The sequence below is a fragment of the Acipenser ruthenus genome, chromosome 10, assembly GCF_902713425.1.
Source record: "Acipenser ruthenus chromosome 10, fAciRut3.2 maternal haplotype, whole genome shotgun sequence".
Classification (NCBI taxonomy): domain Eukaryota; kingdom Metazoa; phylum Chordata; class Actinopteri; order Acipenseriformes; family Acipenseridae; genus Acipenser; species Acipenser ruthenus.
In genome coordinates this window covers 21,442,729-21,460,226 of record NC_081198.1, presented here as the reverse complement: position 1 = coordinate 21,460,226, position 17,498 = coordinate 21,442,729, and the positions used below count along the sequence as shown (strand labels likewise).

Here is a 17,498-nt window from a genome sequence, read left to right as displayed (position 1 = left end):
CCAGTTTATGTTTTGTTTTTGGTGTTATGTGTGTGTTTTTGCTTTGTTTTGTTTTCTCCTGCTTAAATTGCACATTTCCCCTCTGGAAGCAGCAGCCCGTTTTTTTGGGGTCTGCGTGTGCTTGAAATTTTGCACCCACCTTTGAATCCCCCTGTGCCGTCCGGGCTGGGGGGCCCCGGGCAAGGGCGAAGTCGCCATCGCTTCTCGGCCTCTTGGCTCGGATTAAGTATGTGGCATGACCGCAACTTTTTCTAAAAAAAGAGAAAAGAGAAGGTGATGGCGACCGGAGACTACATGTCGGCCCCCTCGACGCGACTTTTGAATACAATTCGTTTCATTGGACAAGAAAAGGATGGAGTACGTTTCAGCATGGGAAGAAGGAACTTTGCCAAGGACATCATCTTTGAATTCCTGGGAGTTACGGCGGCGCAGATCTATTGTTACCGGGATTTTCCTCTAAGAAGCACATATGAAGTTACCTTCATGGGAGACTATTTATGCCAGGAAGCATGGAACAAGTGCCTGGAATCTAAGGACGTTTCTCCGATCTCCAATTTCAGAGTGGAGCCACTGTTTGCAAGTCGGGTAAGAACCGTAACGGTGTGCATGCAAAACCCTTATGTTAAAGAGCAGGACATTCGGTTATTTCTGAGTAAATACTGTGATGTTTTAGGTGTTGGACAAAAAGAAATGGACTATGACGAAATGTGGAACGGGAATAGAAAATACACTGTCCGTTTTAAGAGAAAGATAGGAGGGTTTGAATGCCCCCCAGCATCTTTTTACATCGGCGGTGTTAAGGGATATTTGTATTATTATGGACAACCAAAAACTTGCAGAAAGTGTGGAGAGCAGGGACATATTGCAGTAATGTGCCCAAATGTTTTTTGCAGAAATTGTTTAGAGACAGGACATGAGGCAAAAGAGTGTAAAAAACCAAAATCCTGCAATCTGTGTGATTCCACCGAGCACATGTTCAAGGACTGCCCTGGCCGACATAAAACTTACTCTGAGTCACTTCGAGACATTGAGGTGGTTTTAGAAGAAGTCAGTAGAGACCATGCGCCTACCTGTGCTGATGGAGGCGCTGTTTCTGGAGGTGCTGTGCAGGGGGCTCTTCTTGTGGCTGCAGCGGTGGCTGCGGTGGAGGAGTCTCTGGCTTTTGGTTTGGAGCCTCCCGCTGTTGAGGGTCCTGTTGCAGGAGTGTCTGGGGCAGGGAAAGAAAAAAGAAAGAAAAAGGAGAAGTCGGTGACTAGTGTTAAGAACCTACCTGAAGCCATGGCAACCGAAGAATCATCTCAGGGTACGGTGATTTTGGATACACCTGTTGGGGGTGGAAAACAGTGGGGTGATACAGAAGAAAGTGGCGAGATGGGCTGGGAAGTGGCGGAAGGGAAAAGAACAACAAAGAGGAAACTAAACCAGGAGGAGTCGGATGGCGACAACAAAGTCTGCGTGATCGAGACATCCAACAGTTTCGAGAGCTTGGAAAACGAAGAGGTGGGAGAGGAAGAAGTCTCGAGTTTCGAGCCATCTTCAGTAGAGAGTTCCCCGCTGGCGCCGCCATCAGAAGTGGATAGCGAGGAAAACAGTGTGGATTCCCAGCTAAACTATTTGAGCGACTCAATGGTGGACAACATGAAAAAAACAACAATGTTTCCGATGGATGGTAAAGAAGATGGAACATAAAACACAGGAAAATGAACTTTAATGTGTTTTCAGTCAACACGAGGGGGATGAGAGATGCTGGCAAGAGGGCATCCTTGTTCTTTTCCCTCAAGTCATTGGACTTTCAGGTTTGTTTTCTGCAGGAATGCCACCTGAAGAATACGGAGGATATTGAACGTTTCAGTAAAGACTGGAAAGATGGTGCTTCAGTTTGGAGTATTGGTAATGTACATTCGGATGGAGTGGGGATATTATTTAAAAATACTAGGTTTGTCATTGAGGAAACAAAAGTGATCATACCAGGCAGGTTAATGTATACTGATGGTAGGCTCAATGACAGAAGACTCCGTCTGGTGAACATGTACGCGCCTACATTAAAAGGGACAAGGTTGGACACATTTAAGCACTTACCTGATATTCTATGTACCAATCGCACAGTTGTAATGGGCGGGGATTTTAACACATGTTTAGAGGGCGACTTTGATTTTTCTGCACAGTATTTAAAAAAGGTATTGGGGGATTATGATTTGGTGGATGTATATAGGAGACACAATAAAAAAGGTGTAGGGCATACTTGGAGAAATTCAAGAGGAGCATGTAAAAGGTTAGATTATTTCTTTTTATCCAAAAATATCAAGAGCTTGGATTTCTTCATGTATCCCAACTGGTTTTCAGACCATGATACAATTGGGGCTTCTTTTGAAATTAAAGGGGTGGATATAGGTAGGGGGTATTGGAAATTGAATATGAAGGGGTTGAAGTGCGATGAATTCAGGCACGAGTTCAAGATCTTCTATAATTCATGGAAAGACATGAAGTGGGCTTTCGGAACTATCGCTGAATGGTGGGAGATGGTAAAAGTTAAAATAAGATGTTTTTGCCAAATATACAGCAAAAGGAAAAAGAAAGAAGAGAGATACTTTGAGAAAAAATTGCAAAAAGACTTAGAGATCATGTATTCTAAAATAAATGAGGGGAAAGAGGTTAGTTTAGAAGCATACAACAACATTAAAAAGGAAATACAAAATAACATCGAAATAAAGGTTAAGGAATTTACATTTTTGGCAAAGGTAACAGAAAAAGAACAAGACGAAAAATGTTCCAAATTCTTTTTTCAAAGTATTAAGGGAAAACAAAGGAAATGTGCAATTTCTGAATTGGAAACAGGGACAGGGAAAATCAATAAAAGAGAGGATATTGTAAAGCATGCTCAGGAGTTTTATCAGGAGCTATTTAACAAAAGAGAGATAGATCATGCAAAAGCGGAGGAATTGTTAAATAATATAAACAAAAAGTTAAATAATGAAGAAAGAACACTTCTGGAAAAAGACATAACCAAAGATGAAATAGAGATGGCATTGAAGTCCTTGAAAGCTGATAAAACTCCTGGTTGTGATGGATTACCAAAGGAATTTTATGTTTGTTTTTGGGATATTCTAGGAGACGATCTAACTGAGGTGTATAAAGAGATTTTGGTGGATGGAGTGATGCCGGAAACCATGAGGACAGGGGTAATAAGTCTGATATATAAAAAGGGAGATAAGGATCTACTGAAAAACTGGAGGCCTATCACCCTGTTAAATGTAGATAATAAAATTCTGGGTAAAGTAATGACAAATAGACTGAAAGTAGTAATGCCCAGTCTAGTTAATGAGGACCAGACTTGTGGGGTTATAAATAGGTCCACAACTTATAACTTACAACTAACTAGGGATGTCATCAGCTGGGTAAAAGAAAGAGACTTACCTCTGTGTTTGTTGAGTGTTGACCAGGAGAAGGCCTTTGATAGGGTCAGCCACGAGTTTTTGTTTTCTGTCCTGGAAAGAATGAATTGCGGAACCTTTGTGAATTGGATTAGAACAGTATACAACAAAGCATCTAGTAGGGTGCAAATTAATGGGTTTTTCAGTGAACGGGTAAGGCAAGAAGGTGGGGTGAGGCAAGGGTGTCCAATGTCACCGTTATTGTACGTGTTGTGCATTGAGCCTTTGGCAAATTTAATAAGGAAAGACAAAGATATAGATGGGGTACATATCCCAGGGAGTAAGGGGAAAAGGGTCAAAATTGCCCAATACGCAGATGACACAACTTTGTTTTTATGTTCAGATTGGGCCATAGATAGGGCAATCATCTTATTAAAAACTTATGGAGAAGCTGTTGGGTCAAAAATAAATTTAGAGAAATCGTCTATGATGTACTGTGGCAAGTGGGAAGGGAGGACGGACAGCAGGGAAGGTATAACTGTGTGCAGGGAAGGGCTAAAAATGTTGGGGGTGCACTTTTTTCAGAAGGACGGGATAAAGAAAAATTGGGAGGAGAAAATTGAGAAAGTTAAAGTAAAATTAAATATGTGGAAATGTAGAAGGTTGACCATCAGTGGGAGAATTCTGGTAATAAAGGCAGACATAGTACCAGCATTAGTTTATTTGGCACGGGTGTTCCCTATTAATGCAAAAAATAAAATAATCCTAACCAGGTTAATATTTTCCTTTGTATGGGGTAAGAAATATGAAAATGTAAATAGGGAATTGATGTATGGGAAGGTGGCAAAGGGAGGGAGAGACATACCGTGTTTGTCAGTAAAATTGGATTGCTTTTTCCTGAATCAGATATGTAAAACACTGTTGAAGGGAACAGAGCACAAGTCCTTTTATTTTGTTCGGTTATGGTTTGGAGCAGTTTTAAGAGGGATAATACCATGGGCCAACACGGTGCCAAACGCTGAGACAAAACCACAGTACTACATGCATGCAATAACCTTTTTAAAAATGCAAATAAAAGAAATAGAAAGGGAGGTCTTGTTAAACCACAAAAAAATGTACGAAATGATAAGAGAGAGATGGGAAGGAAGGTACGAAGGCAATCTTAAATTAGTAAATTGGGAAGGCATACAGCCAAAATGGCTCGGAAATGAGTGTAAAGATTTGGGGTGGCTGTGCGCTTTAGATAGATTGTCAGTAAAAGAAAGGTTGTATAGGCATCAATGTGCGGTAAACGCAGAGTGCCCAAGGTGCAAAAAGGAGGAAACAGTCTTGCACGTGCTTTGGGACTGCATTTTTGCAAAGAAATTTTGGGGAAGGTGCAGTAATCTTATTAAATTGTTTTGCGATATAATTTTGAATGGGAAGATTATTTTATATGGGGAGGAGGTGTTAAAACTGCCAAAGGAAAAATTTAGAGCAGTATGGTCTATTATTAGTTTGGGGAAGTTGGTGTTATGGGAGAAAAGAAATTTGTGTATTAAAAAGAAAAATGATAAAACAGAACCAATAGAAGCTTATTTTTTGTTTCTTTGGAAGTTAAAGAATGTTATCAAAATGGATAAATATATGTATGGGGAAGATTTTAGTGGGGATATTTGGGGAAGGGTAAGGTCTGTTTTGAATTGTTAATTATATGATTGTATTTATTGTTTGAGTAATTTCTATAATAAAAAAAAAAAAAAAAAAAAAAAAAAATCTGTTCTTATCAGTTTAATATCTGATACGTCCCCTATCAGGGGACCATATATTAAATTGATTTTTGGAATCAGGAGATGGAACAGGGGCTTTCTCCGTCCACTCCACGCATCGGCCCGGTATTGCAGTACCTCCGGGAACGGTGCACACCTTTCTCTAACGTTGGTCAAAGTCAGATCTGGATCTCTCCTGTGAGCATTTTGTCTACCCCTGCTGGAGGGAGAGTGCCAGTGTTGATGCAAGTTTTCCCGCCGTTTTACTTCTTTTTTTTTCTTTCTCTCTTTCTTTCTTTCTCTCTTTCTCTCTTTCTCTCTTTCTTTCTCTCTTTCTTTCTTGCTGTCTTTCTTTCTTTTATTCACATGTGGTGATGATGTAGACAGCAGCAGGTTGTTTCCTGGGAGCATGCAGCTAACCAGACAAGTGTGGTGGAACATGTCCCTATGCCAGGACCTTCTTAGCAAGCCAGCCAGCCAGCGAGGCACAGTTGTAGTTACCCAAGGCGCCTTGCACAGCATAGCAGCTTGGCATGACTATTTGTAAGACGCACTCCGCCAGTTTATGTTTTGTTTTTGGTGTTATGTGTGTGTTTTTGCTTTGTTTTGTTTTCTCCTGCTTAAATTGCACATTTCCCCTCTGGAAGCAGCAGCCCGTTTTTTGGGGGTCTGCTTGTGCTTGGAATTTTGCACCCACCTTTGAATCCCCCTGTGCCGTCCGGGCTGGGGTGCCCCGGGCAAGGGCCAAGTCGCCATCGCTTCTCGGCCTTTTGGCTAAGATCAAGTGTAGTATCTGTTCTTATCAGTTTAATATCTGATACGTCCCCTATCAGGGGACCATATATTAAATTGATTTTTGGAATCGGGAGATGGAACAGGGGCTTGCTCCGTCCACTCCACGCATCGGCCCGGTATTGCAGTACCTCCGGGAACGGTGCACACCTTTCTCTAACGTTGGTCAAAGTCAGATCTGGATCTCTCCTGTGAGCATTTTGTCTACCCCTGCTGGAGGGAGAGTGCCAGTGTTGATGCAAGTTTTCCCGCCGTTTTACTTCTTTTTTTTTCTTTCTCTCTTTCTTTCTCTCTTTCTCTCTTTCTTTCTCTCTTTCTTTCTTGCTGTCTTTCTTTCTTTTATTCACATGTGGTGATGATGTAGACAGCAGCAGGTTGTTTCCTGGGAGCATGCAGCTAACCAGACAAGTGTGGTGGAACATGTCCCTATGCCAGGACCTTCTTAGCAAGCCAGCCAGCCAGCGAGGCACAGTTGTAGTTACCCAAGGCACCTTGCACAGCATAGCAGCTTGGCATGACTATTTGTAAGACGCACTCCGCCAGTTTATGTTTTGTTTTTGGTGTTATGTGTGTGTTTTTGCTTTGTTTTGTTTTCTCCTGCTTAAATTGCACATTTCCCCTCTGGAAGCAGCAGCCCGTTTTTTGGGGGTCTGCTTGTGCTTGGAATTTTGCACCCACCTTTGAATCCCCCTGTGCCGTCCGGGCTGGGGGGCCCCGGGCAAGGGCCAAGTCGCCATCGCTTCTCGGCCTTTTGGCTAAGATCAAGTGTAGTATCTGTTCTTATCAGTTTAATATCTGATACGTCCCCTATCAGGGGACCATATATTAAATTGATTTTTGGAATCGGGAGATGGAACAGGGGCTTGCTCCGTCCACTCCACGCATCGGCCCGGTATTGCAGTACCTCCGGGAACGGTGCACACCTTTCTCTAACGTTGGTCAAAGTCAGATCTGGATCTCTCCTGTGAGCATTTTGTCTACCCCTGCTGGAGGGAGAGTGCCAGTGTTGATGCAAGTTTTCCTGCCGTTTTACTTCTTTTTTTTCTTTCTCTCTTTCTTTCTTTCTCTCTTTCTTTCTCTCTTTCTCTCTTTCTTTCTCTCTTTCTTTCTTGCTGTCTTTCTTTCTTTTATTCACATGTGGTGATGATGTAGACAGCAGCAGGTTGTTTCCTGGGAGCATGCAGCTAACCAGACAAGTGTGGTGGAACATGTCCCTATGCCAGGACCTTCTTAGCAAGCCAGCCAGCCAGCGAGGCACAGTTGTAGTTACCCAAGGCACCTTGCACAGCATAGCAGCTTGGCATGACTATTTGTAAGACGCACTCCGCCAGTTTATGTTTTGTTTTTGGTGTTATGTGTGTGTTTTTGCTTTGTTTTGTTTTCTCCTGCTTAAATTGCACATTTCCCCTCTGGAAGCAGCAGCCCGTTTTTTGGGGGTCTGCTTGTGCTTGGAATTTTGCACCCACCTTTGAATCCCCCTGTGCCGTCCGGGCTGGGGGGCCCCGGGCAAGGGCCAAGTCGCCATCGCTTCTCGGCCTTTTGGCTAAGATCAAGTGTAGTATCTGTTCTTATCAGTTTAACCCTTTGCGGTCCATTTATTAATCGCGCGTCAGGCACGCCAGGTCTAATTAATTTTCACACGCGCAGTTAATTTTATACGCGCTGTTTAAAAGTATTTTTTTTCACAGTCAAACGGGTTTAAATGGCCCTGCATATCAACAAAGCACACACTAGGCATCTCCAGCCCCTCCCCAGCCTTTTGTTTGCTATAGCGTTCAGCTGTGTAAGAAATAAATAATAATAATAATAATAGTCGTACATACCGATCGATCATCTCCAGATCACTCGTTTTATCACTAAACTCCTCAATAATGCGATCCAAGTCATTATTTTATTACTATAACATCTGAAAAAAGCTCTGCAAATGTCCATGATAGTCTCAGTGCGCTGACGCACTTAGCCAGCTTGTTTATTATGGACGCCCATTATCTGATACCTGATACCATGTATGACTATTCATGAAATACGCCTTTTTTTTTTTTTTTTTTTTTTTTCCGACTTGTCTCGGCTCCTGTCGCTACCACTCGGCAATTGAATGGTTTTCTCGGCTTTTTCCGGAGAAAAAACGACTAAACACCCGTTTATTGCGTTGCTATAATGATGTCGGACCCAGTCCGACAAAGGACCTGTGAGGAATAATTGCAATGTCGGACCCAGTCCGACAATGGACCGCAAAGGGTTAATATCTGATACGTCCCCTATCAGGGGACCATATATTAAATTGATTTTTGGAATCGGGAGATGGAACAGGGGCTTGCTCCGTCCACTCCACGCATCGGCCCGGTATTGCAGTACCTCCGGGAACGGTGCACACCTTTCTCTAACGTTGGTCAAAGTCAGATCTGGATCTCTCCTGTGAGCATTTTGTCTACCCCTGCTGGAGGGAGAGTGCCAGTGTTGATGCAAGTTTTCCCGCCGTTTTACTTCTTTTTTTTTTCTTTCTTTCTTTCTCTCTTCTTTCTTTCTCTCTTTCTTTCTCTCTTTCTTTTTTGCTGTCTTTCTTTCTTTTATTCACATGTGGTGATGATGTAGACAGCAGCAGGTTGTTTCCTGGGAGCATGCAGCTAACCAGACAAGTGTGGTGGAACATGTCCCTATGCCAGGACCTTCTTAGCAAGCCAGCCAGCCAGCGAGGCACAGTTGTAGTTACCCAAGGCACCTTGCACAGCATTGCAGCTTGGCATGACTATTTGTAAGACGCACTCCGCCAGTATATGTTTTGTTTTTGGTGTTATGTGTGTGTTTTTGCTTTGTTTTGTTTTCTCCTGCTTAAATTGCACATTTCCCCTCTGGAAGCAGCAGCCCGTTTTTATGGGGTCTGCTTGTGCTTGGAATTTTGCACCCACCTTTGAATCCCCCTGTGCCGTCCGGGCTGGGGGGCCCCGGGCAAGGGCCAAGTCGCCATCGCTTCTCGGCCTTTTGGCTAAGATCAAGTGTAGTATCTGTTCTTATCAGTTTAATATCTGATACGTCCCCTATCAGGGGACCATATATTAAATTGATTTTTGGAATCGGGAGATGGAACAGGGGCTTGCTCCGTCCACTCCACGCATCGGCCCGGTATTGCAGTACCTCCGGGAACGGTGCACACCTTTCTCTAACGTTGGTCAAAGTCAGATCTGGATCTCTCCTGTGAGCATTTTGTCTACCCCTGCTGGAGGGAGAGTGCCAGTGTTGATGCAAGTTTTCCCGCCGTTTTACTTCTTTTTTTTCTTTCTCTCTTTCTTTCTTTCTCTCTTTCTTTCTCTCTTTCTCTCTTTCTTTCTCTCTTTCTTTCTTGCTGTCTTTCTTTCTTTTATTCACATGTGGTGATGATGTAGACAGCAGCAGGTTGTTTCCTGGGAGCATGCAGCTAACCAGACAAGTGTGGTGGAACATGTCCCTATGCCAGGACCTTCTTAGCAAGCCAGCCAGCCAGCGAGGCACAGTTGTAGTTACCCAAGGCACCTTGCACAGCATTGCAGCTTGGCATGACTATTTGTAAGACGCACTCCGCCAGTTTATGTTTTGTTTTTGGTGTTATGTGTGTGTTTTTGCTTTGTTTTGTTTTCTCCTGCTTAAATTGCACATTTCCCCTCTGGAAGCAGCAGCCCGTTTTTTGGGGGTCTGCTTGTGCTTGGAATTTTGCACCCACCTTTGAATCCCCCTGTGCCGTCCGGGCTGGGGGGCCCCGGGCAAGGGCCAAGTCGCCATCGCTTCTCGGCCTTTTGGCTAAGATCAAGTGTAGTATCTGTTCTTATCAGTTTAATATCTGATACGTCCCCTATCAGGGGACCATATATTAAATTGATTTTTGGAATCGGGAGATGGAACAGGGGCTTGCTCCGTCCACTCCACGCATCGGCCCGGTATTGCAGTACCTCCGGGAACGGTGCACACCTTTCTCTAACGTTGGTCAAAGTCAGATCTGGATCTCTCCTGTGAGCATTTTGTCTACCCCTGCTGGAGGGAGAGTGCCAGTGTTGATGCAAGTTTTCCCGCCGTTTTACTTCTTTTTTTTTTCTTTCTCTCTTTCTTTCTTCCTCTCTTTCTTTCTCTCTTTCTCTCTTTCTTTCTCTCTTTCTTTCTTGCTGTCTTTCTTTCTTTTATTCACATGTGGTGATGATGTAGACAGCAGCAGGTTGTTTCCTGGGAGCATGCAGCTAACCAGACAAGTGTGGTGGAACATGTCCCTATGCCAGGACCTTCTTAGCAAGCCAGCCAGCGAGGCACAGTTGTAGTTACCCAAGGCACCTTGCACAGCATAGCAGCTTGGCATGACTATTTGTAAGACGCACTCCGCCAGTTTATGTTTTGTTTTTGGTGTTATGTGTGTGTTTTTGCTTTGTTTTGTTTTCTCCTGCTTAAATTGCACATTTCCCCTCTGGAAGCAGCAGCCCGTTTTTTTGGGGTCTGCTTGTGCTTGAAATTTTGCACCCACCTTTTGAATCCCCCTGTGCCGTCCGGGCTGGGGGGCCCCGGGCAAGGGCCAAGTCGCCATCGCTTCTCGGCCTTTTGGCTAAGATCAAGTGTGTGGCTTGACCGCAGCTTGATTTGGAAGCGATAGGTAAGGTAAGGTACGGTAACGGTAAACGGTAAACGGTAAACGGTAACGGTAAACGGTGGCAATATTGGTTGCTGGTAGCTGAGGTGGTGGACGAAGGAGGGAAGACCAGGAGCCAGTGTTGCTTAGCAGGTAAGGGGGACCCTTTGAGGGCACCTTATCTGCTTTCTAGTTAAGTATTTTCTTTTGCCTTTTTGGGTGTTTTTTTCAATATTTCTATTGCTTCTTAAATTATTGGAAAGGCGGGTCCAAGGGTTGGGGGACGCCGTTTAAATTGTGTTAGGTTCTCTATAAATGAGTCGAAGCAGGGGGAGGAGAAGTTGTTTTTGAATAGGCTTGAGTTTTCCAGAGGGGTTGTACAGAAGGTGTTGGGGTTTAGGCCTATTGATTTAAACTGTATTATTACGACAGGGAAAGGAGGCCAATGGGATGTAAGTTTTATGTCTGAAGCGGGTATGATGGAGTGTGTGAGCAGGTTTCATAACCTAAGGGGACATGATCTGATTAAGAAGTTGAGTTTGGAGAAACTGACAAATAATGCACGAAGGGTTGTGATTGTGAGAATGGGCTCAGAGATGGTGAAGGGACAGGACGTGTGCACTTGGTTGAGGAGGTATTGCCATGTGAAGGGGGAGGCTATAAAAGTGAGGGATGATGATGGGGTGTGGACTGGGGCATGGAGGGTGGTGTGTGAGCTGTGGAGAGGCTTAGGGACATATGATGGGTTTCTGCACATACCTTCTGACATTGCACTTGGTGCTGACAGGGGGTATGTGCATTATTTCGGCCAGCCTAAGGTGTGTCGGAAGTGTGGAGGTGTGGGGCACTTAGCGGTGGTGTGTAAGAGAGTGGTGTGTAATGTGTGTAAAGAGGAGGGGCACATGGCTAGGGAATGTGAAGTTCAGAGGAAGTGTAATCTGTGTGGGAGTGAGACACACTTTTTCATGAATTGTCCTAGATCCTTTGCCAATAGGGCTAAGAGGTATGAGGAGGGAGAAGAGAGTGAGGAGGAGAAGGAGGAGGAGGAGGGTGAGGGGAGGCAGAAAGGGGGAAGTGAGCAGCAGGAGAAGGGGGGTGAGAGGGAGGAGAATAGAGGGGAGGTGAGGGAGGAGGGGAGGGAGGGGGAGGCACAGGGGGAGGGGGGAAGTGATCAGCAGGGATCTGTTCTGGAGGAAGATTTGATGGTGTCCCCATCAGAGGAGGAGAGCGAGGACCCAGGGGAGGGGTCCAGTGGAAGGAGCAGGGAGGAGGTGTATAGGGGGAGTGGGGTGGTAAGCTCTGTGGAGGATGATGGAGGGGGCGGTATTCCGTGTGCAAAGCGGGAGCGGGATGAGGCTAGTGTTGAGGGAACAGGACGGGAGGAGGAGGAGGATGGTAACTCAGAGGATATGGATCAAGAGTGGACTCCAGGGAAAAGGAAGTTACATAGTGAGGAGGGGGATGGGTTTGTGAGGGTGGAGGGGAGGAAGAAGGGGAAGAAGAAAAAGAAGCAGGGAAGTGGGGGAGTAGGACAGGAGTTTTTTTCATCCCCCAGTTCAGTCGTTTCCTCTAGGGGTGACTATAGAGGGGATGGTGGTGCGGAGAAGAATGGGGGAGAGCCGTTCCTGGATCTGGAGGGGGTCGTAGTGTTTTCCTCGGGTGAGGTAAGTATGAGGGAGGAATTTGTGGTAACTGGCCAGGAGGGGGAGGGGGAGGAGCCCCTTTTAAAAATATCCTGATGCAGGATTCTGTATGTGTATGGCTGTTAGCTTGTTTTGCAATGGCTCTGAGTGTGGTTACTATAAATGTTAGGAGTATTAAAAGTAGTGATAGGTGTACGTTGGTGTTGTCATATTTGAGTGGGATACAGTGTGATATTTTGTGTTTGCAAGAGTGTGGTATCCCTGGGTTGGAGGACTATAGTACTTATGAGGGGAGGTGGGGTTATGGGCCATCTGTGTGGTCCGGATCAAATGAAAATAAATCAGATGGGGTAGCAATTTTGATTAAAAATAAGGGGGTTATGATTAAAGATCATAGAGTGATTGAAAAAGGTAGGGTGCTGGAGGTGGAGGCGGAATTTTTTGGGAAAAGTTTTAGCTTAATTAATGTGTATGCTCCGCCAGAGGTGGAGGGGAGGGCTAGTTTATTTGAAGATTTAAGGGTTAAATTAGTGAGGAGCAGGCCGGTTATTGTAGCAGGGGATTTTAATTGTGGGTTAACAATGGAGGATAGGCGAGAGAGAAAGAAGGGGTTCACGCTGGATAAATCTAGTAAAATGCTAAAAGAAATAGTGGAGGACTTTCGACTAGTGGACTGTTTTAAAGTGAACAATGTGGGGGAAAGAGGTTTCACTTGGGTGAAAGGGGATGGGACCCAGGCGTCCAGGATTGATTTTGTGTTTGTCTCACAGAGGGTGGAGTGCGAGGAGTGTGTGCTGGTGCCAATGTTTTTCTCTGACCACTGTGCGCTGAAAGCTGCTTTTGACCTTACAGGTTGTGTGGATGTAGGGAGGGGTGTGTGGAAGTTAAATTGCGAGTTGTTGGAGGATGATTGGGTGTGTGAGGTATTTAGAGAGCGGTATGGCCAGTGGCTGTCCTTAAAGGACCTTTGTGGGTCCCAGGCAGAGTGGTGGGATCTGGTGAAGGAGAAAACAAAACATTTCTTTATTTGGGCGGGGAGGAGGAAGGCAGAGAGGGAGAGAAGGCAGGAGAAGGTTTTGTTCAAGGAGCTGGAGAGTTTAACTAAATTGTACAATGCAGGGCTGGACTTTAGTGAAGAGATCAGGGAAGTGAAAAAGAGACTGAAGGGGGTGGTAGAGAGGAGGGTGAAGGGGCTCTTATTTAAAAGCAGAGAGAAGCATTTAGAGGAAAATGAAAAGTGTAGTCGGTATTTTTTTAAAAAGGTGCTGGATGGGAGGAAATTTATAGACTCTATGAAAGGGAGGGATGGGGCTTTAGTTAAGACTACAGAGGGGCTGTTGAGGGTGGTGGAGGAGTTTTATGGGGGCCTTTGTGTAAGGAAAGAAATTGAAATGGGGGCTATGGAGGAGGTGTTAGGACATTTGGAGCGGGAGGTGGGGGATGGAGGGCAGTTGGACAAAGAGTTTACGAGGGAAGAGTTAGATGAGGTGGTCAGGGGGGTGAGGCTGGGCAAGACACCGGGGGGGGATGGACTCCCTGTGGAGTTCTATTTAAAGTTTTGGGAGTTAGTGGCACCAGATCTGTTGGCCTTGTTTCGGGAGTGTGGGGAGGAGGGAGGGGAGTTTCCACCTTCATTTAGAGAGGGCATTATTACATTGATTTTTAAAAAGGGGGATAAGGCTGAGCTGAAAAATTGGCGGCCAATTACATTGTTGAACCAGGATTTTAAATTGTTCAGTAAATTGTTGGCTCAACGTATGAGGGATGTGCTGGGGGATGTTATCCACCCGGATCAAACTTGTGCCGTTCCAGGTAGGAAGATCACGGACAGCCTGGTATTGATGAGAGATGTCATCTGTTATGCGAGAGACAGGGGAATTCGATTATGTGTACTAAATTTAGATCTTGAGAAGGCGTATGATCGGGTCTCGCATCAGTTCATGTTTGGTGTTCTGCGAAAAATGGGGTTTGCAAAGAGGTTTTTAGACTGGGTGGGCCTGTTATATAAGGGTGTGTATAGCAGGGTATTGGTAAATGGGTGTCTGTCAAATCCAGTTAGTGTGGGATGTGGCGTCCGTCAGGGCTGTCCGTTATCTCCGCTCCTGTTTATCTGTTGTATGGAGCCGCTGGCACAAGCTTTGAGAAGGGACCCAGTGTATAAAGGGTTAACTATTCCTGGGAGTGGGGGGCAGGAGGTTAAATGTGTCTTGTATATGGATGATGTCAATGTCCTCTGTCGGGATGAGTTGTCCATTCAGAGGACTTTGGAGAAAGCTGATGTTTTTTGTCGTGCGTCTGGGTCTAAACTGAACCAGGAGAAATCGGAGGCAATGTTCTACGGGAAATGGGACGGGAGGGGTAGTATAAAATTAAAAGTTAAGGAAGACTGCATTAAGATTCTGGGGGTGAAATTTGATGCTAATGGATCAGGGGGTAAGAACTGGGAGGAGGTGGGAAGTAGGGTCAATAAAAAGCTAGGGTTTTGGAGGCTGAGGAGGCTTACGATGGAGGGGAGGGTGATGGTGGTAAAGGGGGTAATATTGCCACTGTTGTTGTATGTGGCGGTCGTGTTCCCACCATCTAGGAATGTGGTAACGCTGCTAAACAGAGCTGTGTTTCGTTTTTTTGGCAGGGGAAATGGGAGAGAGTGAGGAGGAGTGTGGTGGGGAAGGATAAATTAAAGGGGGGGAAAGGGTTGCCAGATGTCCAGACGTTTTTAATGTCAAAGTTTTGTGCATTGCATTTTGCTATGTGTCTGAATGGTGTGTCAAAAGGGGCCTGCTTTGTGAGATTCTATATTAGTTCCTATTTGAGGAAGTTAAAGTTGATGTCCGTGCCTTTGTCTGTGCCAACAGCCTTTGATCTGCCCTATCATTATGCGTTATTTAAAAGATTTGTGATGTCCAAGGGGCTGGAAGGATGTAAGGCTGAAATTGTGGCTAATGGTAAATCTCTGTTTAACTTTCTGCAGGGTAATGGGGATATGTGTCCGGTTCATGGCCTTGTGTTAGACGAGACGCCAGAAGTGTGGCAGAATGCGAGCCATCCTGCCCTGATGAACGAGCATCGAGATCTGTCTTGGTTGGTAGCCCACGATGTATTGCCAGTTCGAGCGGTGATGCATGCATGTAATCTGGGGAGGTCACCCAGATGCCCGAGAGAGAAGTGTGGAGAGGAAGAAACGGTCGGTCACGTTCTCTGGGGATGTCTGGAGGCGAGGAAGGTGTGGAGTGAGGCAGGCTCCGTCCTGGATTTGTTCCGGGGACAGCTGCCCATACATAGGCAGCGTGTGCTGTATGGGAGCCCGAAGAAAGACCAAGAGAAACTGAGCAAAGTGCAGTGGGGCATGCTGTGGGTCCTAATACGCTGTCTGTGTGATGCAATTTGGAAGGCAAGGAACTGTTTTGTGGTGAAGGGCGTGAGCCTGCCTGCCCAGGCTGTTCTTGAAATGGGACTAAGTCAGATGGAGAGCTATGTCCTAAAGGACGCTTTGCGACTTGGCCGACAAGAGGCGAAGAGAAGATGGAGGCTTGAGGAATGGAGACGTGGAGATCTGTGGGCTACTGGCGTGGGATGAGATCTTGCTGCTTGTTTATTAGAAGTAGGATAGGCATATTGTTAGGGGCACATGTTATCCTGTAGAAAGGTTTCAAAAATGGAATTGTATGCGTGATTATGTTTTGTATTTGTTGCATATATGGGAGAGATGTAATGTGATATGTAATGTGTTTTTTTATAAGTGGATTGTAATGTGTTGGTTCAGTTCATGAGTTTGTTGTATATAAGTGGTTATAGTTATTTTTGTATTGTGATGTTTAAGTGTGTTTTGTGAGTTGTGTTTGTATGTGTATTTTTTTTCCATTAATAAAAAAAAAAAAAAAAAAAAAATCTGTTCTTATCAGTTTAATATCTGATACGTCCCCTATCAGGGGACCATATATTAAATTGATTTTTGGAATCGGGAGATGGAACAGGGGCTTGCTCCGTCCACTCCACGCATCGGCCCGGTATTGCAGTACCTCCGGGAATGGTGCACACCTTTCTCTAACGTTGGTCAAAGTCAGATCTGGATCTCTCCTGTGAGCATTTTGTCTACCCCTGCTGGAGGGAGAGTGCCAGTGTTGATGCAAGTTTTCCCGCCGTTTTACTTCTTTTTTTTTCTTTCTCTCTTTCTTTCTTTCTCTCTTTCTTTCTCTCTTTCTCTCTTTCTTTCTCTCTTTCTTTCTTGCTGTCTTTCTTTCTTTTATTCACATGTGGTGATGATGTAGACAGCAGCAGGTTGTTTCCTGGGAGCATGCAGCTAACCAGACAAGTGTGGTGGAACATGTCCCTATGCCAGGACCTTCTTAGCAAGCCAGCCAGCCAGCGAGGCACAGTTGTAGTTACCCAAGGCACCTTGCACAGCATAGCAGCTTGGCATGACTATTTGTAAGACGCACTCCGCCAGTTTATGTTTTGTTTTTGGTGTTATGTGTGTGTTTTTGCTTTGTTTTGTTTTCTCCTGCTTAAATTGCACATTTCCCCTCTGGAAGCAGCAGCCCGTTTTTTGGGGGTCTGCTTGTGCTTGGAATTTTGCACCCACCTTTGAATCCCCCTGTGCCGTCCGGGCTGGGGGGCCCCGGGCAAGGGCCAAGTCGCCATCGCTTCTCGGCCTTTTGGCTAAGATCAAGTGTAGTATCTGTTCTTATCAGTTTAATATCTGATACGTCCCCTATCAGGGGACCATATATTAAATTGATTTTTGGAATCGGGAGATGGAACAGGGGCTTGCTCCGTCCACTCCACGCATCGGCCCGGTATTGCAGTACCTCCGGGAACGGTGCACACCTTTCTCTAACGTTGGTCAAAGTCAGATCTGGATCTCTCCTGTGAGCATTTTGTCTACCCCTGCTGGAGGGAGAGTGCCAGTGTTGATGCAAGTTTTCCCGCCGTTTTACTTCTTTTTTTTTTCTTTCTCTCTTTCTTTCTTTCTCTCTTTCTTTCTCTCTTTCTCTCTTTCTTTCTCTCTTTCTTGCTGTCTTTCTTTCTTTTATTCACATGTGGTGATGATGTAGACAGCAGCAGGTTGTTTCCTGGGAGCATGCAGCTAACCAGACAAGTGTGGTGGAACATGTCCCTATGCCAGGACCTTCTTAGCAAGCCAGCCAGCGAGGCACAGTTGTAGTTACCCAAGGCACCTTGCACAGCATAGCAGCTTGGCATGACTATTTGTAAGACGCACTCCGCCAGTTTATGTTTTGTTTTTGGTGTTATGTGTGTGTTTTTGCTTTGTTTTGTTTTCTCCTGCTTAAATTGCACATTTCCCCTCTGGAAGCAGCAGCCCGTTTTTTGGGGGTCTGTTTGTGCTTGGAATTTTGCACCC

General features: G+C 45.2%; 6 non-coding genes and 3 pseudogenes across 6 annotated transcripts; all 9 read left to right on the top strand.

Annotated features, from left to right (window-relative positions):
- Nucleotides 1–5,067: 5,067 nt before the first annotated feature.
- On the top strand, nucleotides 5,068–5,279 carry LOC131738523 (U2 spliceosomal RNA; annotated as a pseudogene).
- Nucleotides 5,280–5,873: 594 nt separating this feature from the next.
- On the top strand, nucleotides 5,874–6,064 carry LOC131738922 (U2 spliceosomal RNA). Its single transcript, XR_009330090.1, has one exon. It is a non-coding gene; the product is annotated as a U2 spliceosomal RNA (small nuclear RNA).
- Nucleotides 6,065–6,646: 582 nt separating this feature from the next.
- On the top strand, nucleotides 6,647–6,837 carry LOC131738921 (U2 spliceosomal RNA). The gene has a single exon (XR_009330089.1). It is a non-coding gene; the product is annotated as a U2 spliceosomal RNA (small nuclear RNA).
- A 597-nt stretch (nucleotides 6,838–7,434) lies between these two features.
- Nucleotides 7,435–7,645, top strand: LOC131738824 (U2 spliceosomal RNA; annotated as a pseudogene).
- A 538-nt stretch (nucleotides 7,646–8,183) lies between these two features.
- Nucleotides 8,184–8,281, top strand: LOC131738865 (U2 spliceosomal RNA; annotated as a pseudogene).
- A 593-nt stretch (nucleotides 8,282–8,874) lies between these two features.
- Nucleotides 8,875–9,065, top strand: LOC131738920 (U2 spliceosomal RNA). The gene has a single exon (XR_009330088.1). It is a non-coding gene; the product is annotated as a U2 spliceosomal RNA (small nuclear RNA).
- A 597-nt stretch (nucleotides 9,066–9,662) lies between these two features.
- On the top strand, nucleotides 9,663–9,853 carry LOC131738919 (U2 spliceosomal RNA). Its single transcript, XR_009330087.1, has one exon. It is a non-coding gene; the product is annotated as a U2 spliceosomal RNA (small nuclear RNA).
- A 6,132-nt stretch (nucleotides 9,854–15,985) lies between these two features.
- Nucleotides 15,986–16,177, top strand: LOC131738428 (U2 spliceosomal RNA). The gene has a single exon (XR_009329955.1). It is a non-coding gene; the product is annotated as a U2 spliceosomal RNA (small nuclear RNA).
- Nucleotides 16,178–16,775: 598 nt separating this feature from the next.
- On the top strand, nucleotides 16,776–16,966 carry LOC131738917 (U2 spliceosomal RNA). Its single transcript, XR_009330085.1, has one exon. It is a non-coding gene; the product is annotated as a U2 spliceosomal RNA (small nuclear RNA).
- Nucleotides 16,967–17,498: the final 532 nt, after the last annotated feature.